The 7,147-nt window shown below is 46.6% G+C and overlaps 1 non-coding gene across 1 annotated transcript; it reads right to left on the reverse strand.

Moving 5' to 3' along the window:
* Window positions 1-4,115: 4,115 nt before the first annotated feature.
* On the reverse strand, window positions 4,116-4,269 carry LOC122013090. The gene has a single exon (XR_006120434.1). It is a non-coding gene; the product is annotated as a U4 spliceosomal RNA (small nuclear RNA).
* Between the last annotated feature and the right edge of the window lie 2,878 nt (window positions 4,270-7,147).

The following is a 7,147-nucleotide window of genomic DNA, read 5'->3' on the forward strand; positions in this document are numbered from 1 at the left end:
TATAGACTCCGATCGGGATTGGCCTGATCCTTGCCGCTCGGCTTTTTGAAGATTGTCACTCGGTTATGAGCACGCTCCCTTAATCCGATCGGACGGACAAAGGTTTGCACTTGTAGAACTTTTTCCTCAGGCTGTCTTGGGCATGTGTGGGCTAGGCTAGCGTCACCTAGATTTCTTGGGAATCATGCAAATCTCCGCTTATTAAGGTTGAACATGTTCCTACGTCTTCCTTAATTGTCGGCATGTGATGGTGCACCACGTGTCACGCCCACAGCCGTCGCACGCCTGACGTGACAGGCGTGATGTGACGTTTGACGGTTTGAATTCAACGGTGAGATCTTGGCCCGATTTTCCGTGACCTAGATCGGACTACCCCGGTCGGTCGAGCCAGGGCCTTATAAGCCTGTTGTACCGCTTCCTTCGCACACTTCGCGTGTGAGTTCTCCGGCGACCGTCTCTTCGTGCTCCTGTGTGATCCTATCTCTAGCGATCCTCTACGCCTCTCCTCCGGCAACCTTTGCTTTCTCGGTGCTCCTTTTTCCTGGAAGCACTCTCCCCATCGTGTCTGCTTTCGATTTGTTTTGGCCTTTCTTTTTGTTCCGACAGTATTCAAGTGGCCTTTCTTCCCCTTCGATCGCATTCTTCGCCTTCTTCCTCTGTTCTTGCGATGGCCAGCTCCTCTCAGCTGCTTGCACCTGTCCCTAGACTCTGGTATTCATCCATGGGGTCTAGGTTCAATGGGGGTGACGTTGAGAGCCTGCGCAAGGCTTTTGAAATTCCTCCCGATCATCAGATTATTTTGCCTTCTTCGTCCAATCGGCCCAACTCCCCGCCGACCGGCTGCCTTTGCTTCTTCCAAGACCAATTGTTGTCAGTCTGCGGTTTCCTCTTCATCATTTCATTCTAGCATTTGTAAATACTTTCGTATTTCCCTTCCTCAACTTGTGCTGAACTCCTTTCAGCTGCTATGCGGGGTCATCATCTTGTTTCGTCTGCACAACATTCCTCTTATCCTCTGGGTCTTTCATTATTTTTATTACCCTAAACTATCCGATTCAGGAACCTTCCTCTTCCAGTCGTGAGTCGGTTTGGTATTCTTCGACAAGATGTCGACCTCTGACAAGCACTAAAAAGAGTATTTTTTTCATGGGCCTTCCCGAACGTCCAGACTTCCCGACCAGCTAGCAGCTCGAAGTGGCGCCTTAGCCGCCTCTGAAAAGTTACAAGAGCCCACCAGACTATTTGAACACAACCTCCATGCTAGCCGGTCAGAAATATGGCATCCATAAACTACTGCTGGAGGGTGTTTTGTACATCTTCGACCTGAGCTGATCTGCACCCGGCTGCCGACCAGCCTAGGTATGACGCCTCTTTGCCTCTTCTTTTGATGCTAACTGATTTTTCTTTTTCTTTTGCTACCAAAGTCATGATACAAGCACGTATGGCCGTCAAGTCGAAGCTTAAGGACGTCGCGATCGAGGTGGTGGCTACTGAAGAACTGTCGAGCTGAGGCCTGCAGCCGGTCGGTTCCCATGAAGATCTACTCGGCCTAAGCGAAGAGACGCCAGTGGTGGTGGGCGAAGGTGAGTCTAGCCATGCGCCGAGCGGAGGGGCCGCCCCGGGCTCATAGCCTCAGGCCGAGCAACGCCCCATTATTCCCGTCAAGGAACCATCGAGCTTGGCCTCCTCTGACGTGCTACTGAACCGGCGCAAGAGGCGACGGGTCGAGCCTTCATCACGTTCTGCTACTTCAATTGCACAGTCGGCCGAGCAGGTCGAAACTTCGACCCCAACTCCGGCTCAACCAACGGTGGCCTCCATGTCATCTGACCGGACATCGTCCCTTGCCGATCTGCCCCAACGGACTCTCGTCGCACCGCTGGTGGCCTTCTTGCCGCTGACTTCGAAGCCCTCCAAGGTTGAGAAGTCCCGCATCTGCTCGGTCGGCGACGGTGTCCTACCCCCCGGGTCAGGCAACCTCGACGTAGTCGGCCCCGAGCGGCCAGCGCCATATCACTGCGATCCTTCACTTGCCCACCGAGGAATACAGCGAGCCAAGTGTCTGGTATCTAGGCCCCGAGCACCAAATTATGCTCGCCAAAATCTGGGAGGACGCCCGAGCTCATGCGGCGATGATGCCTCTGGGCGCCCTTGCGAGCAGTCACACCCAAATGCCCACTTGAGTAAGTACTGTTGGTGCAGTTAGCACTAACGATCTAACTCAGGTTTTGATGAATGACAGTAGATTAAGTTAGTTTCATTATTATCTAACACTCTGATAGAGTGTGCAGGCGAAGCCTAGATAGGTCGAAGGGCTGAACGGATGTCTGGCATGAAGCCCAGCTAGGTCGACGGGTTGACCGAATAGCTGACACGAAGTCCAAATGGGTCGACGGGCTGACCGGATGTTTGGCACGAAGTCCAGCTAGGTCAAAGGGCCGACCAGATAGCTGGCACGAAGTCCAGACGGGTCAACAGGCTGATCGGACGTTTGGCAGGTAAGTTGAGGTAAGTCACTGGAAGAGAGTGACTGTGAGGACGCGTTCCCAGGAAGGGAACTTAGGCCCGATCTAACTTAGAATCATTTCGGAACTCTAAGTCGAGATCTTGACTAGATTCCGGTCTTGGTGAGACGAAATCTAATTACTATTCCTTTTTATAACTATACTGTGCTAACACTTTGATTTGCAGGGTAGTTTGCATTTTGCCTCGGACTAACACTTTTTTGCATGTTGCTGGAAAAGTGGAGGTATGGGCGCCCGGAGGTCCGGGCACCCGGAAGTGTAAACTTATCCCCTTATCGCTTCGCCACGTGGAGCTCGTCGGTTTGCTGGGCTATGTCAGAGTCCAGGCGCCAGGAAGGGATTTGGGCGCCCGGAGCCTCCTATATAAGGAGGGTGAAGGCTGGAGCAAAATATACAGAACAAGATCTTCCATTACGTGCTCAGCTGTGCTCCTGCAACGCTGCGACCGGCAAAGTGTTGTCTTCCATTTCTCTTTTTATTGTCGGTATTTGTTTTCCTATTAGCATTCCTGTAATTCAATTTTGTAATTGACTTTTCGAATTGCTAGTGGATTGCCCAACGAAAGCACTCAACGAGTGCGGGCCTTGGAGTAGGAGTCGACGAAGGCTCCGAATCAAGTAAAACGACATATGTTAGCATTGTTGTATTTCTTTCTTTCCGCTGCGTACTTACGAAAATTTTTAAATCGCTATTCCCCCCCCCCCCCCCCCCCCCCCTCTCTAGCGAATTCTCGATCCAACAAATACTTTAATGTAAATTCATAATTTACCTCCGATCAGTACTCACGAACTCTTTTTTGCTAGTTCGCAGTACTGGGTGGAGAGTCTAGGCATGTGCCAAAAGCTCACCTTTCTAGAGGAGGAAGTTAAGCAGCTAAAGGCGTCGAGCGGTCAATCCTCCGCTGCTCCAGAAAAGACCGAGGCTGAGGTGGCCCTACTCCAAGCCGCTTTGGAGAAGAGCAAGAAGTTGCTCGAGGCCGAACGGGCAAAGATCGCTGGACATGCCACTATGCTCGAGCGGTTGAATAAGCAGGTCGCCACTTTTGATAACAAGATCGAGTCAACGAATGCGAAGAATTGAGCCATCGCCGACCTAGACGATAAGAATAAGGAGGCCCGGACTCTTGCCCAGAAACTGAAGACTTCTTGGTCGTCAAGCGGTATAGCTGCTCGGCCGAATAAACGTCACTTCACATTGATCGTCTTGACTTTGACCTACATCCGTGTCCCTTCACATTGACCACTTGACATACATCCGTGTACCTTCACATTGACCACTTGACATACATCCGTGTCCCTTCACATTGACCATCTTGACATTGACCTACATCATGACAACAAGATAGGATCCCTCATTATTACCGCATCAATCAATTATTCTGACAACATGATAGGATCCCTCATTATTACCGTATCAATCAATTATTATAATCAAGTAGAGAGGCAGATTAAGTTTTGTTGAAACACGGATGATAAAAATGATGTTTCATTATCCATATTATTTTTTATACAGTTTTAATTAATGATCATAAATTATTTTCCATCGTGGCAATCAACGTCAGCACCACCCAAATTTAACTTAAAATTGCAGGGCTTTCCTTTTTAGAGGGAACCCTTCCAGAAATTCTCGAAGGCACTGGGCAAAACCCAGGCCAAAGAGGGGGTTTGGAAATAGTTTTCAACCAGCAATTGTCGCGCCTCGGTTAAAACCTCACTAGCTGCGACATTGCCCCAAGCGCAAAGATGGTTTCCACTGTTGAACCCGCGCCAGCTTTATAGTGCAAGCTTGTCTCCGCTAGCTTGATTGAAAATACCAGATGTGGGACTAAATTCTTCAACTTCAAATAAGGCCGCTTTCATATTCTCCGCTTGATCCATTAATATATTTACTAATAGATATAATTTGTTCAACAAAGACGATCAAAATTAATAAAAGATATAAATTTTATATAATATATATAATATTTGTGTTAGAGAAAAAAGTTATTGGTAAAAAATAAAAAAATAAAGATGTTTCAAATTTAATATAATATCTTATGGATCTACTTTGACTACTTTTCGAAGCCTCAAATATTTATAATTAGACCAAAATTAAAAATAAATAAGTAATATAATAATAATAAATGTATTTTTCAAAGGACAAAGTAAAATATTTTAATATCCAAATAACTAATAAATTAATTTGAAATATATGTCAAATTTAATTTTGACTCAACGAATTATAAATTGTATGTAAAATCCAATTTTGCCCTGTAAAAATTTTAAATTATGATCAAATTTGACTTTAGCCAAATTAAAATTACATATTTATCGACCAAATTTAAATTAAACTTTAGTTATTAAAAAATTAAAATTATTTGTCAAAATAAATTTTGATAAGTTATTATAATTATTTACCGCTAAAATTTATTTTGTCGATGATCTTGTCCGAAAGTTGGGGAGACGTATGTTGGGGATGTGGTACTCTTGCTGACCTCTGGTGGACCTTACTCCTACCTGTAACATAAGCAGCGTCAATGCCGAGCCAGGGAAGGGGTCCCTCGAAGTGCCCCTGGGTGAAGACGTTTATCATTGTCTCGGACGAGACTGAGGGGATGTCCATGGCTACTTGGTTGAAACGATGTATGTATGCTCCGAGCGCTTCCTTGGGCCCTTGCTTTAGGGCAAAGAGACTGATGCTCGTTTTCTGATAGCGTCGGCTGCTGGCGAAATGGTACTGGAATGCGGATCGGAAGTCTTTGAATCTCCATATTGAGTCATCCGGCAATCTTCGGAACCAACGTTACGTCGATCCGGAGAGCGTAGTGAGAAAGCTAAGACTCGGCACTTCACTCCGTCCGTGTACTGGTGCAGCGTGGCTTCATTTCGAAACGATCCAGATGATCGTCTGGATCGGTTGATCCGTTGTACGTCCCGATTGCCAGCAAGGTGTAGTGTCTGGGCAGAGGTTCTTGTAAGATCTCCTCTGAGAACTGACAGTTGATCCGTTCGGGAGACCGGTTGCTTCGGGGCGCCTTGCCTTTGCGTGCGTCCTGAACAAGAGCATCATCCGAAGATGATCCCCGCTCCTGATGCACCTGTACTATCTCCGAGGGGGTTTGGAACAAAGCGTGTTGGAAGGGGATCAACGCGGGTGGCGCTTTACCCTGTGTGTCGGTTGGCCTTCGATTCTGCTCCTAGACGGAGATTTGCTTTGCTCGGTCTTCCGGCCCTGCTCGTCTACCGGCTGCCGATGTTGCAGGCTGTGGCGCTTGCTGATCGACAAGCGTCTGTTGTTGTTGTTGCTCGATCATTTTTGCTGCTTGGGCTTGAACGAGCATCTCAAGCTCTTCCTGGGTGAGCGTCACGGTGGTGAGTCATCCAGCGTCCTCCATCTTCTTAGCTCGGATGCAGGTGAGGTTCCCACAGACGGCGTCAAATATAATCTTATCCGAAAGTCGAGACAGAAAGCTGGGAATGTGGCGCTCACGCTGACCTCCTGTGGATTCCACGCGGACCTGCAACACAGACTACGTCAGTGCTGAGCCAAGGAAGATGACCTCAGCGTTGGCCCGCCGACGCTCAAGTCAGTCACCGGCGACTAAGTGGAAAGCAGAGCAACAAGAAGACTTCTGTAGCACAAATAGTGAATATCGCATACCTCTGCCGATGTTTAGATCCCCCTTTATATAGAGATCTAGTAGTGTGTGTGCACGCTTCCCAAAGTGAGCACGCTTCTCAAAGCATTACCTGAAAAGACTTGTTAGCAAAATGTCTCTAACACAGTACCTTAATAGGTCGAGCATATCTCTGAAGTGATAGTGGAACCTTCTGCTGTACGATTTTCTGGTAGCCATGCCCCGTGTCGACAGCACCAACTAAAGTAATTAGCTGCTTGAGGCCAAACGGGCAAAGAGCACTAGGCAGGCCACCATGCTCGAGCGGCTGAATAAGCAGGTCGCCACTTTTGATAACAAGATCGAGTCGGTGAACGCGAGGAAGAACCGAGCTATCGTTGACCTGGACGAGAAGAATAAGGAGGCTCGGGCTCTCGCCCAGAAGCTGAAGGAAGCTGAAGACTTCCTGGTTGTCGAGCGGCATAGTCGCTCGGCCGAAGAGACGGTCCTTCGCATTAACCGTCTTGACTTTGACCTCCACCGTGAAAGTAGGATAGGATTCCTCATCATTATCGTATCAATAAATTATTATAATTATTTACTGTTAAAATTTATTTTATAGATAATATTAATTTTTTATTGATCAAATTTAATTTGTACGATAATTTCAAATATTACCGACTAAGTTTAATTTGGACAAAAAAAAAAAAAAAAATTCATTAGCAATCCATAATCTTAATATCCAAGTCAAGATGTAATTGGTTTAGTAGAGTGTTTCTAAAGTATCATTTATGGATAAGATTTGACGTTTTTACTTATAAAGTTTAAAAACTAACTATTTAATTTTAAAAAGTGTTGACTTAAAGTTGAGTAAACAGTCCAGTGATGACATTAACCCGCCTCATTATCAAACATCCCGCCATTTTTAGGATTACATATAAATGTTTTAACCTAGCGTGTTCGTAATCATTCTTCAATTCCTTCCTCCCCAATCCAAACTCTTTTCTCTCGATCAATTGCGGCGGAG

Source organism: Zingiber officinale, chromosome 8A, assembly GCF_018446385.1.
Source record: "Zingiber officinale cultivar Zhangliang chromosome 8A, Zo_v1.1, whole genome shotgun sequence".
NCBI classification, from domain to species: domain Eukaryota; kingdom Viridiplantae; phylum Streptophyta; class Magnoliopsida; order Zingiberales; family Zingiberaceae; genus Zingiber; species Zingiber officinale.